We start from the raw sequence: 12,844 nt of genomic DNA, 5'->3' as shown, positions 1-12,844 counted from the left end.
AATAAACCAGATTACTCTGCTGACTTGTCTGCCTTTCTGTACTTGCTTTCATATTCCAGGCTAGAGCCATTTAACCCTGTGCTCACACTTGGGAATAAGTCTGGTGTCCCATGTGCAGATATGTGATAGGTCCCAATCAGCAGCCCTGGGCCTCTGTAGTAAGTCCCTCAGGATGTGGGGCCCAGTCTGAGGCCCCAGTGGGGTCCTACTCTGTGGGTTTCTGGCTGATGTCCTGTGCTTATGCCCTTGCCTTATAGTCTGATTATAGGAATTGGTTTCTTTCCTCATTAATTTACTCATTACAAATGTAGAATGATCAACTACCATTGTTCTCATCACTTCTTCCATATAGTAGCAAATATATATTGAGCATCTATTTTTTGTTGGGTATTTTGTCTATTGATGAGAAATTGAGGAGGAAAAAAAGAGATACATCTACTTTTCTACAAGTTCAAAGATTAGACTGATGTCCAAGAAATATACTGTTAAATACACGTATCTACAAAATAAGGAGACTAGCCCTCCAAAGAGAACCCAGGCAAAGTCACAGAGGACAGACAATGGGGAAGGATCAGTGCTGTTTGGAAGCAATGGGGTGATTGGAGAAGGCTTTACAAAACTGGCCAAGAGTGAGTCAGGGAAGTCCCTTGAGGAGGTAGAGAGAATAGCATGAGCAAAGTGACATGTGTCAGGGCCCATGTCACTTCTCAGAAAGATAGGAAAATCCAATAATAAATCCCAGCTGTGTGTGCTTGCGACGGGTGAGGCCGCCGGTTAGGTATTGTACACATGCCATCTCACCAAATCCTCCCTTCAGCTGTGAGATTACCTGGTTACTTAAAAGAATAAGCTCTTGTTATTGAGAGGCGAGTGGCTTAGTTTGCACACCTAGTAAGATGAGCTAGTAATTGAACTCTGTCCATCCTGAAGCCCAGTTCTCAGACTCCATTGTGCTGCCTCTAATTTTACTGAGGGAGAGAATGAGGCTTGAGGGCTAATTCCCTTGCCCCCAAATCACAGGGCTGTGACTGATGATCTGAAACTAGATCCAGGTCCATGCACTTTCCACTGCCCCACACTCTCTTTCTGTACAGGGACTCGTGAAAGAGACTTCGGATAGAGACAGAAGTGCTTTTCTTTGTTTTATTTTCGTTTTTCCACAAGTTAGTGAACAAGAAGTGAGCTCTGCAGCCTCGCAAAAGAATGTTACCCTTATGGTGTGAATAGATATATCAATACAAATTGCCTCTGAGTCTTTTGCATCTTGAAAGGGAAAATGTGCTCAGCCGGAGGAGTTTCAGGGGAAAATGAAAGGGAAAGAAAAATAATGGGCTGATGGAAAAGGATGCAGCAGTCCTTTGGGATTGACATGGGAAAATAAAGGTAGTGGATTTCAGGTTGAGGCAGAGCAAGCCCAAGAGAGGAGGAGACGGTATGCAGAAGCAAGGGGTGTACAAGATGCTAGAAATAAAGAAGGCAGCAAAGGCTGCTCTTGTATAGAGAAGCAAACAGAACACACATCAGTGAAGAGAGCTTTGTCTGAAACCCACAGAGGAGAAGTGGGGAGGGGTATTGCAGGAAATTAATGGAGGGAAAAGCAAAGAGTTGAGACTAAACGTCCCACTGGTGATGGAGCGCACGTCCCAGAAGAAGGAGAAATGCATGACTGAGGAAGTTACAGCCTGAGAAAAAAAAACCAGGAACACAGAGAAGAAAAGCCAACAGGCTTAGAAAGGAAGCCTTGAAGGATGAAAATAGAATCACAGGAACACAGAGAAATCACAAGTCAGAGTCGGGAGCATCCAACACAAGCAGGAAAAGAAGGATGGGGTCTCTGAGCGAATAGCAGGTGGAGACAACTTTTATATGGAAGAAGGACTGTGAATGGAGAAAATGTAAATGATTTGTGAAGGAACTTGGGGTTGATGGCTACAGTTGTTGAACATCTGGAACATGTCATATTTTACCTATGGTCTATTATTCAATTCTCCTAAGTCTCCTGTGTGGTCAGCATGTTTAGACATTATTCCAGATCCATGAGAAGGAACATGTCTTTATTAAAGTCCCACCTCTAATAGATCTGGGGCTTAGACAAGGATGGACATGTGCCTAAGTCCAGAGCCCTTGCTGACCCTGATTTCAACCTGCCTCTCCCAACATAGTGAGCTATACGCCAGTCACGGGAGAAGAGCAACAGGAGTTTGGAAATTCTGTTTACCATACTCTCTGATGTTAGGGGACAACAGGTGGTAATGTCAAACTCTCTCACATCATTTGCACAGTGCCTCTGGAATAGAGATCACTCTCTGAACATTGGTTTTGGTGATTACATGTAAGCAGAAATTGGACCCGGAAAATTGATGTGATTTCTGTGAGCAAGAATAGAGGTTTCAGAAGACTGAAGAAAAGATGCTATAATTTCTGATCATTTGGCTACTGAGAGTTGATTGTAAGCATCTTTTGCCAATTCCACCTTCATTGACATCATGCTGGAACTTTAAAATTAACCACAGCGGAAATATCCACACCACAGAACTCAGCAAACGCTGTTTGTAGTTTTCTACTACAGTAGTTTTCTACCGCCCCTATCTCATCCCAGGATAGGTGATGGTTAAACATTCAGTAGAGTTACCCCATCTGGGTAGAAAATGTCTGATCTCACTAATATAATGAAAAAGGGCAAACACCATGTTTTTTAAAATGAATTTAGCTTTCCCCAAAACACACAAGCACACACAGAGTTATAGCTGTAGAAACACTTTCTTGTAACAATACAAATGATTTATTTAGAACTGTCTTAGAGAAAAGTAAGATGTTGGAAAATGGCTGTGTGACCTATGAAGCTACGTGTCCAAACGTGACAACAAACAACAACAAATACTCAGCCACTTATATCAAAATTTGGAATTTGTGAGAACAGGTTCTGGAACAAGTACATCAGGGTTTAAATTCTAGCTTTACCCCTTACAAGGAACTTAGTTCAGTTAATTAACTTCTCTGTTGCAATTTCATCTGTAAAAAGAGAATCATAGCAAAGTTTCTCAGAGGAATTTAGGGGACTCTGTGAAACAATGCAGGTTGAGCGGTGTGCGCAGTACCTGGGAAACAGAGATTATTCAGTGCATACCGGCTGCTATAACTATACCTAGCTAGGAGCTGGGTCTGCGGGATGTGCATGAACAGAGAAGGGAAGCATTAGAGGAAGTAATGCCCTCTTTTCTGATTATTCAAGGGTAACAGCTAGAATGAACCCTGCGAATGCTGAATCATTTGACTCTAACATATATGATCTCTCCTTTTAGAACAGAAGCAGGCTGCCAAAGCAGTATGGAGATCTTGGTTTTCTTCCCATGGAATAAGGTGGATGGGTTCTTCTCAAATCTACTTAATTATTAAGTCACTGGGAAACTTCAAAAAAATAGGTACTTCCCGTTCTCAGGAAAGTTTTATTCAGTTCCTATGGGTTGGGGGTCCATGAATCTTTATCTTTTCCAAAGCAACCCTTTCCTTGAGATTTTGGTGACCACCTCCAAAGTTGGATGACTACCAAATTAAATTTCAATTCTGTACCTTCCCAAACTCAGATTATTTTGCACCCAACTGCAGGCCCAGCCCAACTCTCGGATGTGTCTTTTGAGCCAGACCCTGCGCCAGATTTTGGGATCAGTGATAACCAAGTTAGTTTGGGACATCAGTGCCTGGCAGGGAGGTTCATTCCAACTCTGGTCAGATTCAGTGCCCATGACATGTGGGACCTGTCCCCTGGAAGGAGGCTTATGGGGCATTCTGTCAGGAGGCAGACAGGTAGAACAGGCCACTCGGGGGCTCTGCCCTGTCCCCTCGAAGGCAGCCAACATGGTGAGTGCCTTTCAGGTCTCTCGGGGACTAGGGCCCCACACCCCGTATCCTGTGCTTTGTGAACAGGATGTTCTGTGGTCGGTAAAATAGCTCTTCTGTGGTTTGTGAGTCTGTTTTCTCCTGGGTTCGCAGAATTGCTTGTTACTTTCTGTTATCGACCGATAATCTGCCAAATAGGCTAGTAACTGCTTAGGCAAGGCTCGACCTTTAAGATGTATGGCCAGCTTAACTGCAAGCATAAAAAAGACAGTGTTATAACACAATAGAGACAGAAGTAGCTTGCTGTGTGACAAGTGCTCCATCTCTCCCGGATACAGCTCCTCTCCTCAGACCTGGGTGCACAGAGACTGAGTTCCTTTGCCATGTTTTTCCCCAGGGGTAGGCACTCGGAGAGTGTAACCCACTGACCAGATCATCATCTACCTCATCATTGCAACCACGTGCAACAATGAGATCGCTGGTTTATGCAGATTCCACATCCACTTGACCTTCCATAATGTCCATCCATCACTGTTAGCTCAACTCTCAGGGTCAAGCAGAGCCCATGTAGACCATAATTCAGGACAGCACCTAGCAATCTGGAAGTGCTTGGAACACATCCAAGGGAGCCTTAGAAGCCAGAAATCCTACTGGAGTTCAGTGTCCCGGCAAACATCGGTTGCTTCTCTGGTCAGAGAAGTCCCTGGGAGAAGGGAAAGTCTGCTCTACCTCAAAAGGCTGTAAGATTTTAAGGAGATGTGTATTTGGAAATGTTGGGAACAAGGTCAGAAATTAGGTGTAGATCATCAGACTCTCATGGTGTGGCAGATGGGTTAAAGGGACAACACTGGAGCCACCGCTTCAAAGGCTTTGCAAACAGGAAGGAGCCCATGGGCATGGCATGGTAACAGAATTTTAAGGCCATGAGGGCAACAGGGAGCATTTGGTCACTGAGAGGGGATATAGCATGTATAAATCCAGAACAAACTGAGTATTAGAAAAATCCTTTGACTTCCTCAAGGCCACCTGCACAGAAAACAGGAACGATCAGAATTTGGACACAGATGGGCCTGTCTCTGTATCTCAGGAGTTTTGAGGCAGTTGATTAAACCTCAGGGGGGAAAAAAAAAAAAGTCTACATAGCAGTCCCTGCAGAAGAAACAGAAAATATGTGGATAAAAGATGGGGGCACAGAAACACAGAAAGGAGTGGGCACTGGTGGCCCTTATTGCAATCCAAGCCAGCCTGTCCTGGAGCCCCCTGGCTAATATATTCTGGGGAGAGTTCTGGGGATACAGGAGAGAATGACTTGTCAGCTCACAGGAAGAGAACAGAACTTGAGAATTACTGATAAGCCCACTTTCCTCTTTGCATCCGCCAAGGGACGAAGAGGCAGGTTTTTTATTTTTATTTTATTCTTTTCCAAAAATGGTTTCTTTCATAACTACTGGCCTAGATTGTGTCTTTTTTCCCTCTGGTGTTTGGCCAAATGCAACCAAAGACGTGACAAGATAAGCCTTTGCTGGGGGATATAAAAATAATTTTTAAAAAAACCAAGTCGTGCATGTGAGGCATTCCCCAAGTCTCTCCCACTTGGGGCCTTTGCTCAAATTAAATTACCTTCTGTCGGTTGTCACCACGGTTCTATATATATCTAGGGCTTGAACTATTGAGATAAATGAGTAGAGCCCACGTTGTTGGGTCAGGCCACAGGAGACATCCCTGTTGCTACCTCCTCCCAGAAAGAACAGATTGTGTTTCTGGCCCTGAAGTTCCCCTGCTATGCTCGATGGACAGAGCTAAACAAGGCTAAGGTTTCTCTGACTCTTGATCTTTGAATTCCTTCTGTATCAGGACCAGAAGTCTCTGACAGTCAGAACAGTTGTGGATGCACTCTGCATTCCACCGACTGGTCCCTTGGCACCAGTCTTTCCCCACTTTGCTCTTTCCACCATACCGTCTCTTAAGTGACACTTATAAAACTCATTTTTTTTTTTTTTTTTTTTTTGTCCCTTTCTAGCTGTGTTAGTCAGCTTTCCATTACTTTAACAAAAATACTTCAGGTAATTGCCTTATAAATAATAAAGGTTTGTTTGGGTCCCACAGTTCTGAAAGTTTATGTCCAAAAGCAAATGACCTGATGGTTTGGGACCTCTGTTGAACACGGAGCATTATGGTAGGAGGGTTTGGAAGAACAAAATGTTCATCTCATGAGCTGGGAAACAGGAGAAGAGGAAGAGTCCAAGGTCGGACAACTTCTTTCAAGGGTATACCTCCAATGACTTATTAGATTAGTTAACACTCGGTATCGCCACCTAAAAATTCATCACATTCTGATAGTACCACCATGGGGCTGACCTTTACAATGTGGGTCTTCAGGGGGCATTCAACATCCAAACTATAGCACCAGCACAAGGAGCTTCACCATTTCCCAACACCTGAAGAGACACTGGAGGCCTTTTGGATCTGGCCTCTTGATGGTTCTGATATTTTTCCCTCTTTATCTCATCCATATTTTCATTATTAAAATAACTGTGCTATGTGGGTATTGCAAGTTATGTGACAGTGTGCCAATTAGTTTTTATTCAATATATTTGTTTTATCCAAATATAATTCACTGAGACTATGAATTCATTTTACCAGACAAGATGATACAACTTAGGAACAGAGGGGATAAGTAACCTTCCCTAGGTCACATAGCTTGTAAGTGAAGGATAAGAGAGTTAGGTCTGTCTGTCACCAATCCTTATTTGTTTATTTATTTTTTTAATGTGATAGTGGGTATTGAACCCAGGAACACTAAACAACTTACTGTATCTCCAGTCTTTTTATTTTTCATTTTAAAACAGGGTCTCACTAAGTTACCCAGCCTGGCCTGTAACCTGAGATCCTCCTCCGTCAGCCTCTCAAGTCATTGGAATGATAGGCATGCACCACCCTCTCTGACTGTCTCTCACTAAATCCTAAATCACTAAACTTTATTTTGCTTATATCACAGCATAATGTAGTCATGTGTTCACATATCTGTCTCTCTACCTCAGTCATCAGTTTCAGAGCTTTTTCTCTTTTTCATCTTTAGCTGGAACAGGGCCATGGTAATCACCCAAGAAATGTTTATCAAATGATGGTATATTATTACCTATTCCTGAAAGCAAACAGAGATACACGATAAGTGTTAAGTCCAGCTCCAGATTAATTCAAATAATGCATCTGCAACCCCTGGATCTGTAACAACCCAGGGCTAAATTCTTAGCTGCTCCATGCCTTGGTTTCCCATCTTGTAATGCAGTAAATGAGCTCACTCATATTAAACACTTTATAAACTGCTGGGCATGGAGGAAACTTTCCACAGATGTAGATGATGGACAATTGCCTACCTGATGGTCCAGAATATTTGCACATACTTCTAGGGATATACTCCTTGTAGAACTTTTCTGTTTGCTTGGCATGACCTTGACCCTCCTAAACACGGTGGAAGGTCATGCTATATTTAGGCTCTTGTTGTGCTTTCCCCAGGGACAGGAAGATAGTGCAGTCAAGCTTTCAAAATGAGTAGGCCCAGTGATCTGCATTGTGCCTATTCTGCCATCCAGGTTAGAGGGTCAAGAAGGCTACCAGGTAGAGACTCAGTTGCCTCTCTAGTGTCTGCGCTATCAGGAGGACATTTCATCGCTTCCAATGCCTCATTCAACACTCACTTGTGGCAACTTATTACAACTGACTACACCTTGGAATGGTGAGGGGCCCCCGTGCCAAGCACCTGGCTGTGTGCTACACAGCAGCCTGTTTCATGGAAGCACGTCATATTAGAGCATCCCACTGTACGGGGGACGCTTCCTCATGGAGCTCCCAGAGGAAGGAACACACCTGTGTATTCATGTAGCATTTCCTGCCTGCAGGGGTGGGAGTGTGCCAAGGGTTCCCGTACTGAGAGTGCAACAGCCAGGCTGGAAAAGGGAGCGACCATCGCCAGGCATGGTAGAGCACACCTGCAATCCCAGGGACTCAGGTGCAGGGGAGCTGAAGCAGGAGGATCACAAGTTCAAAACCAGCCTCAGTGACTTGGTGAAATCCTATCTCAAACTTCTAAAAATAAATAAATATAAAGGCCTGGGCTGGGGATATGGCTCAGTGATTAAGAGCTCCTGGGTTCAATCCCCAGTACCAAAAGGAAAAAAAAAAAGGAGGAAGAAAAGAAAAGGGAGTAACTCTGCAAGGAACTTTTCCCAACAGATGAGTTGTATCCCTATCCCAGGACAAAAGTGTTCTGCTCCAGGTGAGCCAGAAATTCTTGATGAGCGAAGGGCAGGGTCAAGATTTAGCAGCTTTCAGGACAGGCCCGTGTTTCACACCCAAGCCTAGTATATGTAAACTGAAGACTCTCATATCTTATTCCATGTCACAGGTGAAACCGACGGGCCAACTCTAACGCACTGGGAGACTCATTTAAGCTCACGTCTAACACCTCTATCTATATGTCTGTCAACAGAGTTACCAAACAATAAAACAACAACATGAGACCCTTGAGGAAATAAACCTCATTACTGGATTTTTTTTTTTTTTTAATTAGTGTGGTCTGACACTTCATGATAGGATGTAAGAGCCCCACCTTTGATATCAGGCAATAGAGGCTCTATTCTTATGTTCTTCAGACCACAAGTGCTAAACACTTCAGAAGCTCAAGACATGGAACAGGCTTGAGTAGAATACTCCAGATGACTCCTGGCCCGCTTCCTCTTTAATCCATCTCCCTGATTTTCTGTTATTATTATCAGTAGTAGCAACATCCGTCACACTTTACTCCTGCTTCTGTCTTCGCCATGACTACTACCCTGGAGCCCCCTTCAAACAGAGTCAGCATTGCCAGGTGGGAACAGGCAGATCTGGCTCAAGCCCAGGCCACACCTCTCACCGCCTTTGTGACACCAGGCAGACAGGAAGCTAATTGAGAGAGGCAGAAGGCACCTGAGCCTGGGGTACCAATCTGGCCTGTCATACAGAATGCCCTGCAATACTTGATTTTCTAGTGTTTTTCTTTGTTGGGTTTTTTGTTTACTTGTTTTGGTACTAGGGATTGAATCCAGGGATGCTTAACCACTGGGCCATATCCCCAGCCCTTTTTTAAAACAAATTGAGACAGGGCCTCACTAAGTTGCTTAGGGCCTTGCTAGGTTGCTGAGGTTGGCTTTAAACTTGCCATCCTCCTGCCTCAGCCTCCCAAGCCGCTGGGATTACAGGGGTGTGTCCCCTCGTGTGGCTCGATTTTCCGGTGTTTTTCATTATTTCCACACATCATGTGGCATCTCCAGAAGAGTGGGAAGCAGGGGTCTCTTCTTTTTGTCCCTTCTTCCCAAACGATGTAACACTTTGTGTTCAAGGAATAATCTCTGCTTGCTGGTTCAGTGTGTTCTGTTCAACTGGACTGTCTACTCTGGGGAAACAAAGCTGCCATGTCATGGGATCTTTGATATTTTGGCCTAAAAAAGGGAAGGAGAATTTCATAACTCTTTTATGCAACTAACAATGATTTTACAGCCAATGAGGCGCTTGATTTACAACACTGTTCTCCAACCTGATGTTGTAACATTCCAGGATGTGTGACTAGTTCTTGAAAGGGTGGAGTTACCCCAATTCCCAGAAAGCATTTAAAGAAAAACAAACAGCAAGTTACATTACTTCAAGTCTGAGTTATAAATTCCCCTAGGACACACAGCAAGTTGGCATCAACAACAGGATGAGAATTTGAGCCTCCTCAACCCCAGGCCTCAAAACATGGCAGACTCAGTGCTAAGAAATTACCTGGGCTTTCATTCTGGTTGCATCTTCTTTATCTCATAACAAAATGACATCGAAAAACTTAGTATTTTTGCCAGGTGTGATGGCACATGCCTGCAATCCCAATGCCTTGGGAGGCTGAGGGAATAGGATCATAAGTTCAAGGCCAGCCTCAGCAACTTAGCGAGGCCCTAAGCAACTTAGTGAGACCCTGTCTCAAAATAAAAATATAGAAAAGGCCTGAGGAAGTGGCTTGGTGGTTAAATACCACCGGGTTCAATCACTGGTGCCATAAAAAAAAAAAAAAAAAATAGTATTTTTGAGTGATTTGTTAGTGCTTTGCACTGTACTAATCACTTTGTTTGTGTAAGTACTCACATAATGCAGTGCCCTTAACAGAGATATGAGCAAATTAAGATGAAGTTGTGATAAATGCCTTGGCTGGGGTCAATTGATGCCAGTTAAGTATACACAATGAACTATACTGTCCCTTTCCTATACTCTGTAATGGACAGGACTTTAGACTGCTATTTCCCAGATTTCTCCTTTTTATTCATGCTATTCTCAGGGCTAAGGCTACCCTCTCCCCATCCTCCACCATGGTCCAGCTGCAAAGCTATCCTTTCATAATTCCCAGCTCAACAGCTCCTCCTCTGCAGAGCCTTCTCGGTTTGCTCCCCATCATACATGTTGGCATGATATGTGTGTGTGTGTGTGTGTGTGTGTGTGTGTGTGTGTGTGTGTCTGTGTGCATGTGTGTGTGTGAGTGCATACGTGCACCATCCTGTCTGTCTGCCAGCATGAATCTGAACTTCACAACAACTTCAAGGGCATGTTTTGTCATTTGTCTCTGTCACTTCATGTACCTTGCAATGTGCTAGCAACAGAGCAGCTTTTCCGTAGATGTTGATGGCAGGATGAACGAAATGAAGACAACTTTCTAAGAGAAAAGAGAAAGAGAATTTTATTGAACTGAACTGCCAACAAATCTGAGAGGTCTACGTTATCACCCCCATTTTACGGCTGAGTCAAATGAGACACATACTGCACTACCTAGAATCAGAATGCAGATCTGTCTGATTCTGGAAGCGGGTGCTCGCCCCAGTACTTCAGAGGGAAGGCACGTTCCTTGTCAGGTGCAGAAGCTGTTAATGGGTTTCACGGATAAGAAGGGAAGGAAAAGCACGGAGAGAATGAACACCCCCAACATAAGGAACTTGGAATCTTGACAGTTCGAAGCAGAGAAAGAGACAAAAGTTAGTAGTCAAGAACCAACTCAGTGCCCAAGGAAGAAAGGGTAGAGAAAGAAAGACTTGAGAAACGTGCAGACATGTTAGAAGGGTGACAGAATGGAGTTGCAGAGATTTGGAAGAGCTTTCTTCAGGACTGTGTGGGAGCCAGAGCAGGGGGAGGAGCTGAGACAGCGAATTCAGCGGGTGAAGAAGGAAGAGTTATTTAGAGGCAGATGCCAGAGCTCAGGAAGGGAGCTGCTTGACCCTGCTGCTTGAGAAGGGAAGTGCCTGTGACTTCTGGCAGCCCAGCCCTCCAGTGCACCCTTGGTGGCTGTTTGCAGTGGCATATGGATGAGGGATGATAGCAGCCCTTTAGTGATAGGAGGGACAATCATGGATGGCATTTAAAAAAAAAAAAGAAAGCAGGAAGGAAGGAGGAGCTAGAGGTCTCCGCTATTACCAATCTCCAATTGTGAAATTTATGCAGAGTTTACTCTCAGTTGACAAGAATTCACAGATGGTGAGAGGCACGAGGGGTCGGGTGGCGCCTGCATAGCTAGCAGTGGAAGAACCTGCAAGTTATCACTTTAAATGTCAAGCGTGGGGAAGAAGAAGGATAATTGCGAACATTAGTCCAAAAAGTGCTTGGATTTAGACAAGCTGCATTTTTCTCCTTAAGATCATTCAAAGTGGCCAAGTATACAAATTGCTAAACTATAGGAGAATCTTTTAAAGATGACATGTAGATTCATTTAAAAGCTTTTTAAATACATATGCAAGATGGAAGAAATCCTAGGGATTACGCACTTGGGCAAAAGAGGGCCTCTTCCCTGGGGGGTTTTCAATTCCATCACTTAATAATTCCTTGCATTTTTATAGCACCCCCTAAACTTCTTGAATCCTGCATCTCACTGGACTCTCAAGGCTGTCAGAGAAAAGGCTCATCAATGCTGTCATCCCTTAGACAAAAAAATCAGGCTATGAGACAAGGAGATCCAGGGACTTGCCTTCTTATATACCTCAGGGGTGGCAGCAATTTACCCTCAGATCGACTTGGCCTCTGCTTCCATGGTCTTTCCCTGGCCAATTCCCCAAACACTCCACTGAATTGTCAGATGAATCCCTTCTATAAATTGGGGAGAGGGGGGAAAACTATTAATAGACCAGTAAACTACCACCCCATTAAGGAGTCTGGTATTGTCACATAGTATCATGCATTTAAAATACCAGACCCTGTGTTAAAGATCTGGATGGAGCTACTCGCCTAATCATAGAGCAGAAGTCCTGGGAAGGACAGTTACTCTATCCTTTGCATTTGATAGCTAAGGAAGCAGTCCTGGAGAGGTGACTGTACTAGAATGTCAAGGAGGTGACCTGATTCTCAGAGGTCATCCAGTTTATTCTTTTGTGTTTGGCAATCTTTCTCATGGCACCCTCAATTTTTTATCAACATCCACCCATCTCTGATATAATTCATTTTGTTCTCTGGGATTTTTTTTTTCCTTTAATAGGTTCATGTTGTACATTTAAATATATTTTAAAAAGGTCACTGATTATTAACAATTTATAAAACTTACCATAAATAAAAAAGAACTGAAAATAATCATATAACAATTAAAGATAATAATCCCTCAACCACACAAAATCTTATCATCTACCAACCTAACACACTCAGGGAAACAGCAATCTCACTTCAGAATCCCATTGTACAGGTGAGATAAATGATCCCAGAAAGGGGCTCCCAATGACAAACCTGAACACAGAGTTCCACAACTTCCAAGACCTCTGGAGACTCCCCTGATCTCAGCAGTTAATATTTCAGTAACTGGCACAGATGTTTCCTGCACTTGGGGATGCTGGGCTCTCAGGCCTTGACAAGAAACTGAGACTGCAACCAGCAGTCAAAGAAGATGTGCAGAAAAAACTCAGCAGGACCCAGCAGTGAGCTGAACACAGCGCTTAGCCAGCAAGCTAATCCTGTCGCCAATTTCAAAAGTGCT

This window comes from Sciurus vulgaris (assembly GCF_902686455.1).
Source record: "Sciurus vulgaris genome assembly, chromosome: 15".
NCBI lineage: Eukaryota > Metazoa > Chordata > Mammalia > Rodentia > Sciuridae > Sciurus > Sciurus vulgaris.
This window is presented reverse-complemented; position numbering follows the sequence as displayed.